We start from the raw sequence: 23565 nt of genomic DNA, 5'->3' as shown, positions 1-23565 counted from the left end.
TATAAAAGAGTTACTTTTAGCATATTTGAATTTTATTATAAAAGAGTTACTTTTAGCATATTTGAATTTCATGCATAGAGGTATGCATAAGAGATGAATATTTTATTATAAAAGTGTTACTTTTAGCATAATTGAATTTCATGCATAGAGGTATGCATAAAAGATATGGGAAGTGATAAGATGCATATGAGACGAGCTAGGATGTAATAAGATGATTTAAGAAGTGATAGGATGTGTATGGGATGAGGTAAGAAATGTATGTGATGGGATAAGATGTATATGGGTTGTGATAGGGTGAGATTATGGATGTGAATGTGGAGGTGGATGTATGCATGTAGATGTGAATGTGAATGTGGATGTATGGATGTGAATGAGGATGTGGATGTAGATGCATGGATGTAGATGTGGATGTATGCATGTAGATGTGGATGTATGCATGTAGATGTAGATGTATGAATGTGAATGTGAATGTGGATGTGGATGTATACATGGAGATGTGGATGTATGCATGTAGATGTATGTGGCTGTGAATATGGAGGTGGATGTATGCATGTAGATGTAGATGTATAGATGTGGATGTGAATGTGGATGTGGATGTGGATGTGGATGTATACATGGAGATGTGGATGTATGCATGTAGATGTAGATGTATGAATGTGGATGTGGATGTATGATGTATGCATGTAGATGTGAAAGTACGCATATAGATGTGGGTGTATGGATGTGAATGTGCATGTAGATGTATGAATGTGGATGTGGATGTATGCATGTAGATGTGAAAGTACGCATATAGATGAGTGAATGTGCATGTAGATGTATGAATGTGGATGTGGATGTATGCATGTAGATGTGAAAGTACGCATATAGATGTGGGTGTATGGATGTGAATGTGCATGTAGATGTGGATGTGAAAATAGATGCATGGATGTAGATGTGGATGTATGGATGTGAATGTGGATGTGGATGTGGATATATGTATGGATGTGAATATATGATATGTGATGTGACGGAATCTGAAGTGATGAGATGGAAAATGATGTGATGGGAGAAGTACACATATAAATGGAATGTGGAATAAGTAATGTGGATTGATGAGAGATAATGTGAAAAAATGAGAGTTTATATAGAAACTGTATTTGTAAACTGTTTGTAAATACTGTTTGTAAATGGCTGTTTTATGTCAAGAATGCTGGGGAAGCATTTTGATCGTCTTGTGATTAAGGTCGTGGAGACCTAATTGAGATAAAGTTGCAACTGCTGACGGAGAGTCAATGGAGGATGTCTGGCGTAGCAAAGTCGGCCGAGGTCTTGACCAGCCTCGGTTCGATTAAAATGGTGAGCTTCCGGTACGGTGGATGAGGGACCAAGGAAGCGGCCTATGAGTGAAGCGCTAGGTCACCTGAAGGATCCTAGAGGGTGCTGACCATACGGTGCTCGGGCTCTGGGTCACCTAGGATACCCAAGCGTGCGTCGAGGAAGATATTGGAACAAGGAGTAAGAGTTGTTTTGTGAAACCGGGCATGGATCTGGTTGATTGACCTTGCTGGTCTTGAATGGATGAGTCCATGGCTCTTTATATGGATCTGTTGGTTGATCTTGCTGATCTTCAATGAGAGTCCATCTGGATTTTTATAAGTGATTATATTGCCGAGTATTATGGGCTAGGAACTATTGAAAAGGCCCCTGAGTGGACAGGTGGTGAGCGTTCTAGTTGCCAATGATGCCATAGATACTCTGATGAAGGAATGATGGGAAATTATGAATCAAACGGATAAATTGGAAGATTGTGATCAGTGGTACTATGGTTTCATTAAAGGATTGTTTTTGATGCTAAGAAAAAGGCAATTTCATATTGGGTGTGTAAGTGGTGTGGCTAGTTTTATATTTGCATGAACTTCCGGCTAGGGGGCCTTGGAACTCTTTTCCTTGGTATCCGGGACAAAACCTAACCAAATTTCAAATTGGATCCCATCACTATAGTGGTTGGGCGGTTGGCTAACCCATGGGATCGGATGGGGTTAGGCTGGACTGATGGATCCGTAAATCGAGACTCAATTTTTGTTACGATAGATAAAGTAAATCCCGGATAGTAATTGTTCTATGGATAGGAATCAACGGCTGTGCCTCTTACAGGGGAAAAAAGCGTTGATCCCAATGATCCAAGTGCAAGTTTCTTCCTTGATCTGACCGAGTATCTTTATAGGTGCAGTCGGTGGATCAGCTTGATTAGTAATGGTCTTGACTACGTTAGAGTAAAGAGTTATCCTGGTGGAATCGTCCGTGCTTTCCGGGTGAAGGAAGTTCTCCGGGTTTGGTTTTGGAAAAACCGACGGATTAGTCTCTTGTCCGGATATCCCTGGGCAAGGCCCCGAATGTGGGACCCCTGTCCCACGCGAGAAGTGCTACTTCCGCTGCTAGTACCCTGAATCTGTTGCTCGGTGGGAACAGGGGGATCTCACACGTGGAGAGCTCACGACTGTGGGACGTTGAGAGCTGGGCTGCTTAGCTGGTGGGGCCGGTAGCATTGCAGAGAAGCTTCTTTGTGAGGTGGCATAGGAAGGGTTTGTTGTGAGGCTGACAGAGGATCAGCATAGAGACAGAGAGAGACAGAGAGAGAGATGTTTGGGTAGCTGTTGCTGGTGACACACACAGAAGTGATGGGCTGGAGAGAGAGTTGAGGGTTAGCTGGTGGGGCGCCCTCTGAAGTGAGAGTGGCTGGGTTCTTTTTGGTGTGATTGGCACAGCATGCAGGCGAGAGGTTCGCGGTGATTGAGGATGTGGTGTATCCTCGGCAGTGACAGGTCAGAGTGTTGATGTGTTTGAGGTTGCAAAGGCTTGGTCGTCAAATGCAAGGTCGTAATTCCTGAGGTGGTGTGGTCGTGGTGGAATTCCCTTCGAAGTAAATCCAGGCCTAAGTGTTTGTAAGTTGTGTGAGTAAGGCTTCTGTGTCGGGAGAAGCTTGTATGAAGTGTTGTTTTCTAAGAATAAATGCTGGGTGTTTACTTTGTCTATGGTGCCCCTATTTCGTGCTGTCTTTCTGGCGTGGGTGGGTGGTGAATTGTGAGAAGTGTTCCAGCCGGTGGGCTGGTGGTGCCTTCATTGTGTTAGTGTTTTCCAAGTTTGGGAGGTGAAGGGCTATAGAGGCATGGTCTTTTCTTCTTTTTTTCACCTCACATCAAGCAATTGGCAAGAATTTAGAAAAAGTAGAAAAAGCTACTAAATGGGAATAGGATGTGCGATGGATGTGATAAGATGTAAATGAGATGTGATAAGATTTAAATGAGATGTGATAAGATGTAAATGGGATGTGATAGGATGTGGTGTACTAATGAAAATGAATGTGGATGAGATGTGAAGTAAATGGATGTGGATGTGAATGATGAGATGAGAATGAGAAGAGAGGATATGTGAAAGGGTGAGATGGGAACTAAATGGATGTGGATGTATGCGAAAGAATGGATGTGGATGTGTATGTGATGAAGTTTGAGCATAGGAAACTTGATGTTAATCTGGCCCAAACACCACCACGGATAAGGGTTCTAGAGCTGGAGGGTTATTCCTAGGGTGACCATGATTTACTACGGCCATGGGTAGAGGTAGAGGAGTAGGAGGACTTTTGGGGACACAAAGTTGACTAGCCACTTTTGGGTAGAGGTAGAGGAGTAGGAGGACTTTTGGGGACACAAAGTTGACTAGCCACTTCTGACTAGAGCACCTGATAGAGAGGGATTTCATGATGTGACTTATAGAACTAGAGCTCACATGAGAGCGTGTATTGGGCAGCATGTAGACATGATGAACTACCACAGACTCAAATTTTTTGGAACTCTTGACTCACAAGAGTCCCCAGCAAGATCGCCAAATTTTTAGTGTACCTATAGAAGACTCAGTTTCCCATCGTGTAGGCACACCAAATCACTAGGGTCCTCTCTAGGGAAGTATACCCTCAGAAGTTGGCATGGGCTAGGGAGATGGTGACCACTCTCTCCCACTCCACTACGCACTCACACAAAGTCAAGAATGGAACACACACAAGAGCTACCTAAAGCGACATGCACACAATGCAAGGCAAAAGTAGGCAAGAGTTGGGACATCAGAGAAACATGTATTTCATGGGGATCCCCTCTCAGTACTCCAGAGTCTCTCTATACACAAAGGGCATGGTCCTTTGGTCTATCACGAGCCGAGTTCTAAAGGTGGTCACTAACACATGCCATTGGATTATCGAGCACAAGTATGTGGGCACCGCTTCCCTTCAATCAAGGGGGTAGTCAAACTTGGAAAGTACGGCCGCCAGAGATTCCCAACTTGTGTGACTAGTGGGTGGCCTTGTGGTTCATGAAATTGGGGTGCCAACTTGGGGGTGCCCAATCCTGGGGGTTCACAAGCTTCGGTGCCCGACCATTGACAGTGAGTGTGGCTATACTGCTGATGGTATATTGCCAATATCTTCATGCCATTGACAAGCCCATGTAGTGTGATGAGGTGAAAGATCTTGTTTTCAATTTTTGGTTAAGCCATACTGTGTTTCACCCAACAAAAAGGATGCATGTCGCAAGCACCTTGGTAGAAAATTTTATATTAAACATTCGATACACCTTCTCAATCAATCTCAGGTAACAAGAACAACCCATGCTCCAACACTTGTGTTGATTTGGTGTGCTTTTATACATATTCCTTCAGTATAGATTCAAATGCTTTTTGATGATGCCAAATACTAGATTAGATGTTTCCAACCGGTATACAAACAAATGCCAAATTCTCCACTCTTCCATGATTCTATCATCCTTGTCTATACATTGTTTCCTTCTTTTATCCATGTCTATGTGTATTATGTCCTGACTGTCAAATTTTAAATTAGCCACCGGTAGAGAAGTAATTAGATTTGAAAAATTAAAGGGGAAAGTGTTCTAGAGTCAGCTTTTGTTAGTTCTGTGTTTGGCTTAGTCAGCTAATGTTGTAAAAGAGGGTTGTTTTCTCTCTAGATCTGACTAGTTACTACCACATTAATGCTACAGACAAGCTAGCAGAAGTCAAATGGTCCTCCTCTCACAAGGCAGGGCATGGTTCTAAACAGTTTTCAACTTGGGGCGATAATAAACAAAACCAAGAAAATTGGTGTAAAACCAGTAGGAGATAGGTGTTAAACTAGTAAGATACCTGATGGAAAACAAGCTGCATAAACTTAGGCTATAGAAAAAACAAGCTTAATAGGCTTTTTACCATTATTATACTGGTCCCAAACCAATATAATACACTTAGGCTAAAATATTAGCTTTGCTTTAGACATTGCTACTTTTGAAACAATATGTCACCGGTGTTAAATCAATAAGATACCAGTTGCATACACCTAGGAACCTATAACTACAAAAACTAGTTTCAAACCAAATATTTAACTTTCTACGATGGTTTTGTATTGTAGGTTGAACTATATTTTTTGTTTAAGGAGATGAATCCACAGGTACCAGTTCATCAACGAGCTTTTGAGAAATTAAAGCCATGCTTTGAGTGCAAGCCTAAGGTTTACCATGGAAACTATGATTTTTCTTAATTAACATATTCTTCATGGCAAGTTGTCTTTCCTCCTTGAGTTGTTCCAAAACCAACAACTATTCAGTTAGTTTATTATCACCAAGCCTCTCATTCATAGCCACTCTCAAGCTAGGAATCATGAATTCCCAAGGCATTACTGCCTCTAGTCTATACACCATCTTAAAGGGTGTACATCCAATTGCAAACTTGTATGAGGTGCGATAGACCCATGAAGCTGGTGTTAGCCTTTAGATTCGCAATCAGTGCATCAAGTCTCCATAGTGTTAGTCAAGATCATTATAAGGACTTGGTACTCTCCGCTTGGCCATTATCTTGTGGATAATATAGTGTTGATTTGCAGTGTGTGCAATCATGAATGTAGTAGTAAGATGTTTGATTACATAATTGATGAAATGTTTCCCTTGATCACTCACTAACGCAAAAGGTAATCCAAAGTGTCTAATGATGTTTTGATAAATAAATTTAGCCATTGTCAGGGCCACAGAAAAGAAAGAAAGGATCTTGTAGTTCGGCAGGTAGGGTGCAAAAGTTTCATTTCGTTGTTCAAGGACAAGCTAACCAATTTCATCAAACATAACTATATTTATAGATGACAGGCTGACCAATTCAAAGATTGTTTACAAAAGTTCCCAGATGATGTGGTGGTCTCAGTGGTGGACTTTGCAGAAACTTACTCTTTCAAAGTGCAGAATGAAATCCAATCAATGCATTGGTATTCAAACCAAGTCACCATCTTGGTTCACATCTCTTACGTGCGCTCGGCAATGGGTGATATCAAAAAGACCACCCATTTCTATATCTCTGATGACAAGGTCCATGACACCTTGTTTGTGCAACATTGTTTTCTTTTGCATAACAGGTGGTTGAAAGAACAAAGCAGCAATCTACAACGGCATTGGGTGTGGTTTGATGGTGCAACATCACAATTTAAAGCAAGACATTCATTCTACTTTGTTTGTGAGGTACTTCAAACTCACTGGTCTTGAGATGATGCATAACTATTTTGGATCAGGACATGGCAAGGGTGAGCATGACGAGGTTGGAGTAGTAATCAAGAGAGTACTGAGACAAGTGAGTAGTTGAAGCCATATGGATGGACATTAGACACAATGCAGCAAGTGTGGTGGAATTTCTCAATGAAATGAGAAATAGTGGAAACCACATGTCATCTAGAAAAAAAGTGAACTGGGTATTTTGGGAAATCAAGGTTGGTGATGTACAAAGAGATATACACTGGGATTGCATGCGTGTGAGTGGTTCCCACTCTTTGCATTGTGTGAATGGTTACTCAAGTATAGATAGGCATGCATTGAGATGTAGAAACTTGTCTTGTTTTTGTGATGCTTGTGTGCACGATCAGTGGAGGAGATGCCAAAATAAAGCATATGTGGAAATGTGGTAGTGCTTGAGGATACAACCCAAAGAACATTATGAAGATGTAGATGATGTTTCAAGCGATGATGGTTGTGTTGATGTGCCTATGTATGCTGGTCACCATGATGATATGAGTGATGCCCTACGTATAGGGCATAACTTTGCAGTCAATGATGAGGAAGAGGGTGAGGACTTCTACATTCTAAAGTGCTCTGCACCAAAGAGGTTGACAACTACGACCGAGAAGGATGCATGGCACAATCGCATAAAAATAGACTCCCTTTGTGGTTGAAGGACATTTCTATGATAGAGTGGAGGGTCATAGTGATCTATACATCCTACTTGACAATAAGTTTCCCTTTTATATTGTTGTGGAGGGTGAGCCAAATGTATACAGACTAGTGAGGTATACAAGGACATATACAACAGCATGCCTTTTGAAGACATGCCATAGATGTAATCTACCTTCTAGTTGTGTAAGGGAGAAGATAATTAATTGCATGTGCCTATTAAGTTTACTTTTCATTGATGCAGTGGAATCATTTGTATCATGGGTAGTATGTTTACTTGTCATCAACGTAGTAAGTTTACCTGTCATTAGCGATAAACAACAAGATCCACCCACTAAAGAGATCTTAATCATGTCTAAAAGTTAGTAAAGAAAACGAATGTGAGAACTACGTGCAACATCCATGTGCAAAGAATACTATAAAGGAGAACCATTTTTTGACTTGCACTAAGACTACAAAGGAAAACCAGCAATATGCTACACAAAAAGTACTACATCCATGTAAACAATTTACATATTTTCAGTGAGACAAAGTGCTCTAGAGCACTACATCCCATAACAACGAAAGTATTCAGTGACTAAGTGCTGTAGAGCACTACATCCATGTACAACAAAAGTATAAGCCAATATAGGGGAATTGACTTTACATGGCGCACTTGGTCTACCACATTATCACCCTCTAACAACTCCCTTGCGTATCCACTCTCCATAGGACAATATTTGAGCTCGAGAGCATAAGCATTCTTCTATGTACTGCATCGCTCGGACCTGATTAGGCTGTGATCTTGCATTGAAAACATCCTCTTCTGCAAGATCCCTGCGCTCCACCCACCTATGCACAAAATCCAAAACATCCCTTCCTAAAAAATTAATCCACTGTGACTCTGTCTTCTTCTCAAGAGTAGGCAGGATAATGTATGTTTCATCCTGGCTTGTATAGCACTTGTAGTGGCTATTATCCAACAAGAGTGTGTTCTTGTTGCTCAACTCTGGTAAGAGAGCCCAAAATTTTCTGAGGGTCTTGAAAAAAATGGGTTTCCCCCTGTACTCAAAGGAAGCAACCCCACATAGTTCTTGGCCCACCCACCTGGCCAATCTATTCTTTACAACTTGCAAACACAAATCAATCCTTCTTTGCAATTTTGCCAGTTTACAACAACTTGAAAAGATGCACGAGGGAAGAGAGCTTGAGCTCTTGCAAGCACACACACACTCACAAAAACCTAAAAAAGAACACACAAGGTGAGAGGCTGAAAATCTTCTTCTTCTTCACACAACACTCAACACCCATATATAAGGATAAGAGTACACACCTATAAAAAGGTACTCAACTAAATACATACTAGGGCTCTCTATAGTGTAAACCCAACTAAATGAGCTGGTGCTATAACTATGCCAGTCTCAAGAATGGATGTCACACAGCCTGTCATCCCACTGGCCACATATCACTCATGATCTCACCAACCATGCTAGTGGTGTAAGTGTGGGACCTATCCCCCACAGCAGGCGGGTCATCAGTGTCCACCGCCTCACTAGATGAGCTTGATATCTCAACACTCCTCCTCGAGCTCAACTCCATCTCATGTACACCAAGCAAAGCCCTGAATCTGCGGAGCTTCTCTGTACCCAATGCTATGGTGAAGATGTCAGTGACCTAATTCTCTGTGCTGACATAAACAAGGTCAATGTCTCCTGCCAAAACCTTCTCTCTGACAAAATGATAGTGGACCTCTATATGCTTTGTGCGAGCATGAAAAACTGGGTTCGTGGCCAACTGTATACTACTAATGTTGTCATAGAAAATGACAACTTGTCTATCCATTGATAGACCCAAATCTGCAAGTAGCTTTCTCAACCATGCTACCTCACATGCTGCCATAGAGCAGCACCTATGTACTGGCCTTTGTACTGGATAGAGCAACTGTAGGCTGCTTCTTGTTGCTCCAAGTCATAACAGCACTCCCCAAAGAAAACATGAAGCCCCACTAGTAGATCTTCTATATCTTCTATCTGAGATACTACCAGCCCAATCAGCATCTATTTACCCATGTACACATATCTGTGTCCTAGTTTCATAAAATAGTCCACAATGCAAAGTAGACCTCACATACCACAGTATGCATCTTAATGCATCCAAATGTGGCTTCCGAGGAGCTTGCATAAACTTACTCACCAATCCAATAGCATAGCTCAAATCTGGCCTGGTGATCGTCATGTAGATCAAGCTTCCTACTATACGCCTATACAGAGTAGGATCCTCCAAAATCTCTCCTGAATCTGCACTTAACTTGCCATTCTGATATCCAATGGCACTGAGATAGGATTACAGCCTATCATACCATACTTGGACAACATGTCCAAGCCATACTGTCTCTACAGTAATCCAATACCATGTGGTGACCTAATCACCTCAACGCCCAAGAAATATCTGAGCTCCCCTAGATCCTTCATCTCAAACTTCTGTCTAAGCAAGATCTTTACATCAAAGATCTCTGCATCATGGTCCCCCGTAATGATGATCAGGTCATCTACATAGATGACAATAAGCACAACCCCTCTATCACTGTGTCTCACATACAGCGAGAAATCTGCATTGGCTACATGAAAGCCAATAGTGATAAGATATTCAAAAATCTTGTCAGACCATGCTCTTGGTCCTTGTTTTAAGCCATACAAGGCTTTCTTCAACCTCCAAACATGCTCGGGACTCACATCCTCATAACCAGGTGGTTGCAATGTATACACCTCTTCCTGTAAATCCCCATGCAAGAATGCATTCTTTACATTCATTTGATGTAAAGACCATTGCTTTGACGCAGCCACTGCTATCACTACTCTCACTGTTGCCATCTTGGCAACTGGGCTGAAAGTTTCCTCATAATCAATGACATATGTCTGCGCATATCCTTTGGCTACTAATCTAGCCTTATACCTGCTTATGCTTCCATCACTGTTATGTTTTACTTTGTACACCCACTTTCATCCAATGGCTTTCTTGCCTTCAGGCAATTGCACTAAATCCCAAGTCTCATTTCCATATAGTGCATCCATCTCCTTATCCATAGCTTTCTCCCAACACACATTTTCCAAAGCCTCATCAATGCATGTGGGCTCTACAACCTGCAAAACTTTTACCATGTATGCATAGTGATGTGCAACATAATCATCATAGGTAAACCTTTGTACAAGATTCTTCACTCTCCTAGATCTTCGCAGATTTGCACTCATGGCTTCCATAGCCTTCTTTACACGTGTTCGTAGCTGGTATTCTAAGCTCCTCTCCCAGATCTTCACACTTTGCATTCATGGCTTCCATAGCCTTCTTAGCTGGTATCCTAAGCTCCTCATCAAGGCTCATCTCTGAGCCACTAGACTCTCCATCAACATGAGAATGCCCTGCACAAATGTCAGGCATAGTAAGGGGCTCAACCACTTTCTCTTTGCCTTTATGTGATGTACTAATCACATTTGCAGGACTAGTATTATGACTTAGCCTACCACTCCACGGTCAACTGAACCACTAGATGTGGACTCTCCTGGTCCACTCAAAGACTGTGATTGCTGACTTGCATTCCGTGCAATCAGACTTCCACTCAGATCAGCCCCAACACCTTCTTTTTTAGCAGCATACCAGTTGCTTATCTCATCAAAAACAACATCCTTGCTTACCCTCAACTCATGTGTAGCAGGGTTATATGTATCCCTTTTGCTCAAGGGAATATCCAATAAACACACATTTTTTAGCTTTTGTATCTAGCTTAGTTCTCAGCTCATCTGACACATGCACATATGCAATGCATCCAAAGACTTTCAAATGAGACAAATTAGGTTTTCAGCCAGTAAACCTCTCCTTTGGAGTTACATCATGTATGGCTGCAGTTGGAGTCCTGTTCATGATGTAAACTGTTGTAGAAACAGCCTCATCCCAATAGCTATGCGGCATATTCTTCTCTCCCATCAATGCTCGTGCAATCTCAGCGATGTGCCTGTTTTTCCGCTCAGCAACTCCATTTTGCTGCGGAGTGTATCTGCATGTAAACTGTCTCCGAATACCATTCTTCTTCAAAAATTCAGAGAACTCATTGGAGAAGCTCTCCCCCTCCATCTGACCTTAGGCACTTTACATATTTCCCTGTTTGCTTTTCAACCATAACTCTGAAATTCTGAAAATGAGTGAACACCTCACCCTTCTCCTTCATGAAGTATACCCACACTTTCCTTGTGTGGTCATCAATAAATGTCATATAATAACTCTAGCCTCCCATAGAAGACCCCATACATCTGAATGCACAACATCTAGTGCATTTCTGCTCACATTTTTGTCGTGTGGAAATACATGCTTTGTTTGCTTTCCAAATTGGCATGCTTCACATATTTTATGCATACCTTCATTTTTAAACTTTGGCAGCCGTGGCACAAATCCTTTAGTCTGCATAGACTTCATTCTCTACACATTCACATGTCCAATTCTTTTATGCCAAATGTCTGTGTCTGCAACAATTCCTGAACCATTTTGCAAACATCGTAGCACTCATTTCAGGCATGTTTACATTCAATGTAAACATTCTGTCCACTCTGTTTCCTTTTGCAACCAACCTGTACTTGTCTTTAAAGTCTTCAACATAACAACCATCAGGGTTAAACCGAACCTACAAACCCTGCTCAATCATCTAGCCAACTGAAACCAGATTCTTTGTTATGTTTGGAACATGAATCAGAACATGAAGTACATCTGCAAGGTACTTCACTTTGCCATCCTGCATAGACAATGGCACATCTCCAACATGGGCAATTAGATGAGCAGTGTCATTCCCTGTTTCCACTAAACCTGGTCTTTCAAGGTTTTTCATCTCCTTGAACCACTCCCCATGACTTGTCATGTGGTTCGAAGCACCTGAATCAACGTACCATACATCATCTTTATGTGCTACTTCAACATTTTCAGACATGGCATTAACAACATGCTGCATAACAAACAACCTTTCATTATTCTCATTGTTTCTACTCGAGGATGCATAGTTGTTTTGCTGCAATTTTCCATTTTGCATGTTGGCTTGCTTCTTATAACAATCTGCCTGCACATGTCTAGGCTTACCACAATAAAAGCATCCATGTTTATCATTATACTACCTTTTTCAATTTCCACGATCTCTTTGACTCACCCTGCCTCTGAATTGGCCTCTTCCACCTGCGTATTGTTGTTGTTGTGAATTCTGGGACTATAGTTGTTGATGCTGCTACTGTGGCCATAATTCTGATTACCTGTTCGGCCATCCCCTTGGCCGCATCCACGGCCTCCTCTACCTTGTCCTCTTCCTGAACTTGTGTAGAAGGCCTGTTGCTCTGAACTGTTTTTGTTTTGTGAAGACTGTTGGTCTTCACAAAGACCAACAGACTGTTGGTCTTCACCGAAGCTCTTCTCTTCTATAATCAACATAGACACAACAAATCTATGAAATTGGGAATGTTTTCCCAAGTCTGAATAGACGTCTTGAATGCCTTGTATTATGGCCCGAGACCACGTAGACACACTTCCACCTCTTATCATCATCATCTACTCAAATGCCAATAGATGCAAGGGATTCCACAATACCCTTGATCTTCAATGCATAGTCATTCACAGACATACTCTTTTTCTCCACAGTATGAAGTTCTTTCTTCAACTATATCTTTTGTGCCTTGGAATTCGTTTAATAGAGTTTTACCAAGGTGTCCCACGCCTCCTTGGGAGACTTGGCATCCTATATGTGCCCAATCATGGTGTCCTGTTGTATACTGATAGAGAGCCAATACATAACTAATCTGGCTCCTTGGTTCCAATCCTTGAACTCTTTCACATCTGCAGTAGTCGGATTGATCTCCGGTATCTCTGTTGCCTCTTCATGCTCACCTTCTATAGTCCCAGTAACCCTTTCCCATCAGGAAATTTGCCAGACTAAACCTCCAAGCATGGAAGTTGTTCTTATCAAGCTTCTTAGCAACAATCTAGTTTATGCCATCATTTGACATCTTGCCAGCAGACACACAAATTTACCAGAAATAGCACTCTAGTTTGTCTTGCACAAACTGTTGTATTTTCTACAACGGTACTATACTACACTCAAATGTCACAACCAGTGACCTCAGTGTGCATACATACACCAAATGGCAATTGTTGACCTCCTTGCAGCACACACAATGTCTGCACAACCAATTTGTCTTCCTGCAATTCTTAAAACAGAGTTCTGTAAAGAATCGATGACTTACCCCCGCAGTGCTTGAAATCGCCTGCTTTCTAAAAAACGAAGGTCGTAAGGTGCTCGAAACGCATTTTCGGCCCAAAAAATTTCATCCAATAGGATAGTATAGTTGCCCTATAGCTTTACTCCCACGAAGAAAGCTCCTCAATCAGAGATCGTTTGCCGGTGCTGTCTCCCGTAGAGCTCCCGACAAGGATGTAGTCGCCAACACAAATAGGGAAGAGTAGTTGAAGCTCTTACCCTCGTACCGCTTCATGTGCTTCTCTTTCTTGCAGCTCAGACCTTAGCATGAACCAGGCTCTGATACCATGAAAAGATGCAGGGGGAAGAGAGCTTGAGCTCTTTCAAGCACACACACACTCACAAAAACCTAAAAGAGAACACACAAGGTGAGAGGCTGAAAATCTTCTTCTTCTTCACACAACACTCAACACCCATATACAAGGAAAGGAGTACACACATATAAAAAGGTACTCAACCAAATACATACGAGGGTTCTCTATAGTGTGAACCCAACTAAATGAGCTGGCGCTATAACTATGCCAGTCTCAAGAATGGTTGTCACACAGCCTGTCATCCCACTGGCCGCATATCACTCATGATCTCACCAACCATGCCAGTGGTGTAAGTGTGGTCCTATCCCCCAAGCGGGTCATCAGTGTCCACCGCCTCACTAGATGAGCTCAATATCTCAACACAACTCCATATGAACACCTTTGCTATTTGGCTCGCAGAGCCAAGATGAAGAATGTAGCATCCTTCCCCACATAGTGAACCACTTTGGAGCCCTAGCTCACAACATCGAAATCAACATATGATAAGTCAAGAAACTCTTTGCTTTTGTGAATGTCATGGGTGACCATTACAACATCGTTCAAATCCAAGATCAATGCAGGAAGATCTGGATTTCCTACATTTCTTGCAAGGGTCTTAGGCTAAGGTTTAAGTAGAACCCTTTCGATGTGCACATGTTCTTGGACAGGTGGGTCAGGTTTGCTACCAATCACTCAAATTTTAACAACAACAACAAAGGCACTTGGTCAAATGCCTTGAAAAAAAATTTATAGTTATAAATAGTACAACATGCAGGTACTAACAGAGAACAAAAGGGTTTGCCAAATGGCATACACAATGTCTAGCAAAAAAGTTTCATATTCATGCATAAAGTGTTACAACACAAGCTTCATTCTAGCCAGGAGTACATTGTGCCAGAATCTTAAAGCTTCTTGCATGCACGGGGTTTAGGAGAGGGTCAACCAGGGATTTCACTAACGTAAACGAGAACATGTGAACATGTTAATAACATATGTTAATAACACAAAAAATCTTGTGATCACATGTTATATTCACATAGCTTTCACAAGGGCCTAAAAAAATTATCTTTGTCGGGCATAAAAAATCTTCATAGGTGGCCACTGACCTGCTATTATGTGAAGATGGTAACATGAGAACATGTGAATAGCTTATTCCCATGTGTAGCCAAGATTTTAAGGGGTTCGTGAATATTAAATCCCTGGGGTCAACAGATGTACTTTTTTTGGTTTTCTCTGGTTGTGATCCTTCAACTTATCCAGGTGCACCCTTACGCTTCTTCTTACATTGCATAGAAATGTGAAACAAGGTCTCTTCCACTTGACCATCGTCTTTGTCCTTCACTGCACTTGCAGTTTCCACATGTCCACCAAGGGCATTTTCTTACATGAAAACACAATCATTTTTTTAAGTATGTTATCATTCTACATCAATGCCGCTGAGGTGTTCAGTATATACCTTCATGCTGTTGTTCATGAGACCAATTTTTACAGTCTTGTCAACCTCTTCAGCCACTTTGAGTATATTAGCTCCACTTATACTATTCATGGATAAACTCAAATGTGGCTTTTGATTCCTCATGAGGATTTTCATTTGCATTTGTGCATGTGGCACAAGTTAAAGGACGTGTGCACATAAGTCACATGACATACCAATTCATTGTAACTTTGTAGAGGCAAAGACTAGTAATAAAAAACTCACTCTCAAGCGACCACATATGGGCGCCTAGGAGCCCAGCACTTTGCAAATTCATGAATTTCCTCCCTCCTACACTTGTTGTGACTGCACGTAGATTTTGTCATACACATTACTACACATTACTAAAAAGCAAAAAGGGTGGTACTTGTGTCTCTAGGCCATAATGAAAATTCATGCCATGTGGTCACTTGACAAGGGTTCCCCACACACAGCATAGTCACCAGCAACGCCCGCAGACAGACTTGTAACCAGATGCGTTTCTCGCAGCGGGTGAGGGTACCAAGAGAGCCCTCCCCTTAGGTTGTATGAAGTGGATTGCCATTCCAACAAATGCACTGTGGTTTGACAATTCCTCAAATTTAGATTCTACAAGAACAGGTTTTTCCTATCATCATACCAAACACCAACCGAATTTACACAAATTTGGGAAGAGGGCAATGTAAGTGAGATATCATTTATGACATAACACAACTTATGACTTGTTGAAGAATATTAAAAAAAACTTGAAGAGTACTTGAAAAGTGCATGTACAGTACCAAAATGCCCTTGGAGCACTTGGAATACTTCAAAGTACTCAAACGTTCTTGAGTAGTGCTTAGAAAGTGCTCAAAAAGTATTGGAGAGCACTTTTGAAAGTGCTTCCCAGTACCAGAAAGCACTTGGAGTGCCAAAAAGCATTTCAAAGTACTTAACCACTTTAAAGTACTTTAAAGTATTATGAAGTGCTTGCGATATAAACATTAGGCCTGGCAAAACACCAAGCACTCTAAAAAGTGCTTGTGTAGCTCTAAAAAGCACTTCAAGCACTTGAGAACATCTTCAGTGCTTGCTTGCAATGACTACACGTCCTTCTTTAGCTGCACCATATCTTCTTTAGCTGCACCATATCTTCTTTCACACCAACTCTGGAAAGCAGTCTGTGAACCGCACTTATTTCTGCCTCCATCTTCAGCACCTCTTCTTCATTAGGGTTTGCCATTCCCTTCATTTTTGCCAATTGTGCGCACTGTTGCTCGAGCTCGCTGGGTAGTCCACTAAACATAGAAAACAACCCTTCAGTGTGCAACCACATGTCCCTCTTCTTTTGTAGTTCACCTTTGACCTGAGCAAGCTTCTCTTTCTCTACATTTTCCTTGTCATTGACTTTTTTTGCCAACCCCTCTACCAACTCCATGTAGAGGGGGTTGTCAGTCCCATTGCAGGGCTTTTTCATTGTTGTCTCGCGACATTGTATGTACAGATGTTGCACCATCCAGGTGTAAGATCCCTGTTCCCACCGAGCAACGGATTCGGGGTACTGGCAGCGGAAGTAGCGCTTCTCGCGCGGGACAGGGGTCCCACACTCGGGGCCTCGCCCACGGATATCCGGATAAGAGACTAATCCGTCGGTTGCTCCAAAACCGAACCCGGAAAAACTTTCTTAACCGGAAGCACGGGCGATTCCACCAGGATAACTTTTTACTCTAACGTAGTCAAGATCATTTCTGATCGAGATGATCCAATTACATCTATAAGATACTTAGTCAGTTCAAGGAAGAAACTTGCACTTGGATCATTGGGATCAACGCTTTTTTCCCCATTCAAGAGGCACAGCCGTTGATTCCTATCCATAGAACAGTTACTGTCCGGGATTTTTTTTTTCTATCGTAAAAACAAAAGTTTGAGTCTCGATTTACGGATCCATCAGTCCAGCCTAACCCCATCCAATCCCATGGGTTAGCCAACCGCCCAACCACTGTAGTGATGGGATCCAATTAAGAATTTGGTTAGGTTTTGTCTCGGGTACCAAGGAAAAGAGTTCCAAGGCCCCCTAGCCGGATGTTCATGCAAAATAAAACTAGTCACACCACTCACACACCCAATATGAAATTGCCTTTTTTCAACCAGATTCAACCAGTTTAAAACAATCCTTTAATAAAACCATAGTATCATTGATCACCATCTTCCAATTTATCCAATTGATTCTTAATTTCCCATCATTCCTTCATCAGAGTATCTATGGCATCATTGGCAACTAGAACGCTCAGGAGCCGTTTCGATAGTTCCTAGCCCATAATACTTGACAATATAATCACTTAACAGATGGACTCTCGTTGAAGATCAGCAAGATCAACCAACAGATCCATATAAGGGGCCATGGACTCATCCATTGAAGACCAGCAAGGTCAATCAACCAGATCCATGCCCGATTTCAGAAAACAACTCCAACTCTGTTCCAATATCTTCCTCGACGCACGCGTGGGTATCCTAGGCAACCCAGAGCCCGAGCACCGTATGGTCAGAACCCTCTAGGATCCTTCGCAGGTAACCTAGCGCTTCACGCATAGGCCGCTTCCTTGGCCCCTCATCCACCGTACCGGAAGCTCACCATTTTAATCGCACCGAGGCTGGTCAAGACCTCGGCCGACCTTGCTACGCGAGACGTCCTTCATTGACTCCCCGTCAGCAGTTGCAACTTTACCATCACGACTTTAATCACAAGACGGTCAAAATGCTCCCCCCAGCATTCTTGACATAAAACAATCATTTACAAACAGCATTTACAAACAGTATTTACAAACAGTTTACAACACAATTTATATTTTAACTTTCATTTTTCCACATTATCCTTCATCAATCTACATTACTTATTCCATATTCCATTTATATGTATACTCATCCCATCACATCATTTCTATCTCATCACTTCAGATTCCCTCACATCGCATATCGTATATTCACATCGATACATCCACATCTATATGTGTACATTCACATCTACATGCATACATCTACATCTATATGCATACATCCACATCCACATTCACATTCACCTCCATACATCTACATCTACATGCATACATCCACATCTCCATTCACATCTACATCTATATATCTACATCTACATGCATCCATCCACCTCCACATCCACATCTACATCTATACATCTACATCTACATGCATACATCCATATCTCCATTCCCATCTACATCTATACATCTACATCTACATGCATCCATCTACCTCCACATCCACATCTACATCCACATCTACATCTATACATCTACATCTACATGTATACATCCACCTCCACATCCACATCCGTATCTATACATCTACATCTACATGTATACATCCACATCCACATCTATACATCTACATCTACATGCATACATCCACATCTCCATTCACATCTACATCTATACATCTACATCTACATGCATCCATCCACCTCCACATCCACATCTACATCTATACATCTACATCTACATGCAAACATCCACATCTCCATGCATAATAAAATTCTTTTAATTAATCTAGGATGATAGTTCCTAGAATATGGTAGGAAGTCCTCTTTTTATGCTTTGAATGAATTTATTTTATGCGTAATTTCTATAAAAATTTTGCCATAGCTCCGCTACTATGACTGATAAATCTCAAATTTTTTTTTTCTAAGGGATAAAGCTCATTATTAAAGAAATAATTAGAATGGTCTCTAATTGGATCATCAATCCATAATGGTCTCTAATTGGATCATTAAGAAAACAATTAGAATGGTCTCTAATTGGATCATCAATCCATAATGGTCTCTAATTGGATCATTAAGAAAACAATTAGAATGGTCTCTAATTGGATCATCAATCCATAATGGTCTCTAATTGGATCATTAAGAAAACAATTAGAATGGTCTCTAATTGGGTCATCAATCCATAATGGATTGAATCATCAATGTGCATAAACTAAAAGCATAGCAAAAAGCCATTAATTTGGCCTCAAGCATAGCTTAATCTTGGATTAAGGAAAAGCTTTATGAAAAGCTTCATTTGGATTGAGAATGGGTCATGAGTATGACCATTTCTTGAGTAAGAGAGAGAAATTATAAAAACCATTAGAATTTAAATATAAGTGGAAATTAACTTCTATAGAATTTATTAAATTATGTAACTCTTCACTATTATTCACCAATTAACTTCAATAGCATTTAAAAAAACCATACCAATTAAACTTCTCAAGCTTGAGAGGGGTTGAGAAGAGAGAATCATTGAGAAATCATAGAAAAGATCAAAATTCAATATACTTACCTTATGATTTGCTTGATTCTTTATTCACGGTAGAGGCCCCCAACCAATCAATTGGTTTAGTATGTTGATGGAGCCACCAATGGGGATTGAAGAAAGAGAGAAGTATCAAAAACTAGTGAATTATTAAAGAATTCACAGTTCTTGGCTTAGGTAGAGTAGAGCAACAAGGCATAAGACACTATATATTTTAGCTTAGATGGAGTAGAGTAACAAAGCATAAGACACTATCTAATTTGGCTTAGGTGGAGTAGAGTAACAAAGCATAAGACTCTATCTAATTTGGCTTAGGTGGAGTAGAGTAACAAGCATAAGAGACTATATATTTTGGCTTAGGTGGAGTAGAGTAACAAAGCATAAGAGACTATATTTTTTTCAACAAGGGGAGGCTTCTATTTATAGGAAAATTTGAGCTCCTAACCAAACAAACTGATTCTAGAATTTTCCAAGTCAGTTTGGTTGAATTTGGACTAGATTTGGACCTAGTTTGGTTACTTTTTGATTCGGTTTGGTTCCATTTTGATTTGGTTTGGTTCAAGAGAGATGAGAGATAAAAATATCACATTATTTTTTAGTTTAAAACTCATTCAAGCATGTGAAATATGCACCTCCTTTAAAGAATTCCCCTTCCTTACATATGTGTCAAAATTTTATTGCTCATAGTTTTTTACTAATAAACCTTGTACATTTTCAACTCTTCATCTTATGTGAAATATGCACCTCCTTTAAAGAACTCTTCTTCCTTACATATGTGTCATAGTTTTTTTTACTAATAAACCTTGTACATTTTCAACTCTTCATCTTATGTGAAATATGCACCTCCTTTAAAGAACTCCCCTTCCTTACATATGTGTTTATTTACTAATAAACCTTGTACATTTTCAATTCTTCATCTTATGTGAAATATGCACCTCCTTTAAAGAACTCCCCTTCCTTACATATGTGTTTATTTACTAATAAACCTTGTACATTTTCAACTCTTCATCTTATGTGAGCATTTACTCATTTTTGGATACCCAAAATATCTCATATTTTTAATATTGCTCATAGTTTTTTTACTAATAAATCTTGTACATTTTCAACTCTTCATCTTATGTGAGCATTTACTCATTTTTGGGTATCTTCTTTTACAAATTGGATTTATCTCCTCCCTACACATGGATTGATGCTATTGGCCCATAGGAACCTTAATTGGACCATAATCTAAAAATTTCTGAAAATCTAGACCCTTAGACTAAGGTTCTTTATACTTATTTCCAATTAATTCCAATTGCACATTGGAAAATTCTTTTTGAATTTCTATTTCAGGGGAACTTATTTTAATAAGATGAGTTAATTTTCTATCCAAAAATATTCATAATCTGAATATTCTCTCTCTAGCATATTTTTCTCTCTCTAGGCTAAAACAGTTAGAACAAGGCCTTTATATTTCTGAAGAGGGATTGATTACAGGGGAAGATACTAGACATCAAAAAGGGGTTGGGGGAGGAATCTTACATTCTACCCCACTTAAAAAACGCGAGATGCCCTCATCTCGCAACTTGGAATAATTTTGCAAGATGCACGAATATGAGACTTAGAGAAAAATTTTAATCACGATTAACCACCAAGAAAAGTCTTAAAGAGAGCAAGATTCAAAATAAGAACAAGATTTAAACTTTATTCATTCACGGGACTTATACAGTAAAGATAGAAGAACTCTTTATACTTCCATAAGCCCGTCCATCATATGGTCACAAAAGCAGTCCTCACAAGCTGCACAAGTATAGGGTAACTCATCTATGGGAATGATTCTGCTGGTTATTGCCGCACCTATCTCAGTGGTATGAGGTGATCTAACAAAAGGACCTCTGAGAGGCAAGCCAAAAACGGGGTAAAGGCATATCTTCTCATGAGGAAGAAAACATGCCAGTAAGAAGACCCGCTCAGAAAACCCAAGATGCCTTGATCTCATGATGCAGTAGTATCGAGGACCCAAACCCAAAGCTTCAATAACCATGGCCAAGCGGACATTGTTACGAAAGTGCTGCTGATCCCAGGGTGTTACCCTAGTTATGTTTTGATAGGTCCGCCATTTGGTCTGCGCTACAGAAGTTCCTAGGTGAGGAAAAAGTGAGCGCTCATACTGTTCTATAAAGTCTTTCTTCACAGACTCTCTTGCGTCTTGAAGGTGAGAAATCATCAGGGATAAAACTAATTCCTGTTGCCAAGCCATGAAGGAGATTAAGAAAGAAAGGAGATTGATGGGAGTAAGATTACTGTGAGCGACAAGTAAAAGTTACGACTTATATAAAGGAAGGAGCTAGCGTAACCTAGAAGCCAACGGTAACTTGCCACTGAAGTTTTACCGTCTTTCCATGATTTGTGTTTGACACATTTTTCTATAGAAGGCATTAAGAATTTTGAGATGAGGAGATAAGAGAAACTTGTAGGCTAAGTCACCTACTTTCATTGAATTCAGATATAATGATCACAATATCTGGGGGATAACTTCTTATACTCCCCAAGAGATAAAGAACTTCCTTTTGGGCCATACTCGAATGAAAACCAAAACCTCGGTATCCAAAACACCGATTCTCACTTCTAAACTCATTGTTCTAAATCCTTAAAATAGGCGTGACTCCTGAGAAGTATTTTAGGAAAAGGGTACTCCTTTTTTAAACAGAAACTTTCTTTTATTTTAGAGAGGGAATAATTATAAGATCCGAAAGGGAGATTCTTACTCCTATATACCTCGAAGGCTGGGGAGGAATCTTACATCCTACCCCACTTAAAAAGTGCGAGATGTCCTCATCTCGCAAGGTAGAGGACAGCTCTTATTCTTAAGATCCAATTTTTATTCTGGGGTTGCTTATATTCTGGTCAACCCAACAGAACACTGGGATAAATATCCCTTATATAGAACTCATCATTAAATAACAATTCATTCAGATTATATCATTCATATCTTTAACATGATAATGGTCCATTAGACCGAAAAGTTTCCTTCGGAACATTCCTCCACACGGAAATTTCAGTCAAGCAAGTTCTCAATTTGACATCCCTTAACTTGATCTACCGGTCAAGTATTAACAGTAGCAATCTGACAGCACAACCCACTAATCTCATAGTGATTTGCTGAATTCGTTATCATCATTCTAGTTATGAATATCATCACAGGGACTCGTCCCATTCCCCCTCATTGTGGTTTCATTATATTTCAACTAATTTTTAAAAATCAACATTTTTCAATCAGCATTTTCAATCAGAATCCAAATCAATTCATTCATTCTCAAACAGAATTAAAAATCATATCAATCACATTCGAAATCATCATCTAGATAGCATTAACGCTTATAATTTCAAGTCTTAGATTTACTCGTATATACTGTCAGTAAAGAGCTGCAGTATACTCTCGGTATATACGCGTAGTCATGGCCCTTGGAATTATAATGTAAATACTATCATGTCTAGGCCTCAAGCAAGTCAGGGATTCTATATAATTGCGGTAATTCCATCTGAAGAACCGATTACCAAATTATGAATTTCAGTTTGAATATCAAATTGTATGAATTATATCACACAATTATAACCTTTTGGTGTTTCTTGATAATTTTTTGACATATTTGTCTTCTCAGTTGATCTTTATTAACCAAAGGCTCTGATACCAACTGTAAGATCCCTGTTCCCACCGAGCAACGGATTCGGGGTACTGGCAGCGGAAGTAGCGCTTCTCGCGCGGGACAGGGGTCCCACACTCGGGGCCTCGCCCACGGATATCCGGATAAGAGACTAATCCGTCGGTTGCTCCAAAACCGAACTCGGAAAAACTTTCTTAACCGGAAGCACGGGCGATTCCACCAGGATAACTTTTTACTCTAACGTAGTCAAGATCATTTCTGATCGAGATGATCCAATTACATCTATAAGATACTTAGTCAGTTCAAGGAAGAAACTTGCACTTGGATCATTGGGATCAACGCTTTTTTTCCCATTCAAGAGGCACAGCCGTTGATTCCTATCCATAGAACAGTTACTGTCCGGGATTTTTTTTTTCTATCGT

Source organism: Cibotium barometz, chromosome 38 (assembly GCF_041138505.1).
Source record: "Cibotium barometz isolate CiBa-2024 chromosome 38, ASM4113850v1, whole genome shotgun sequence".
Lineage (NCBI taxonomy): Eukaryota > Viridiplantae > Streptophyta > Polypodiopsida > Cyatheales > Cibotiaceae > Cibotium > Cibotium barometz.
This window is presented reverse-complemented; position numbering follows the sequence as displayed.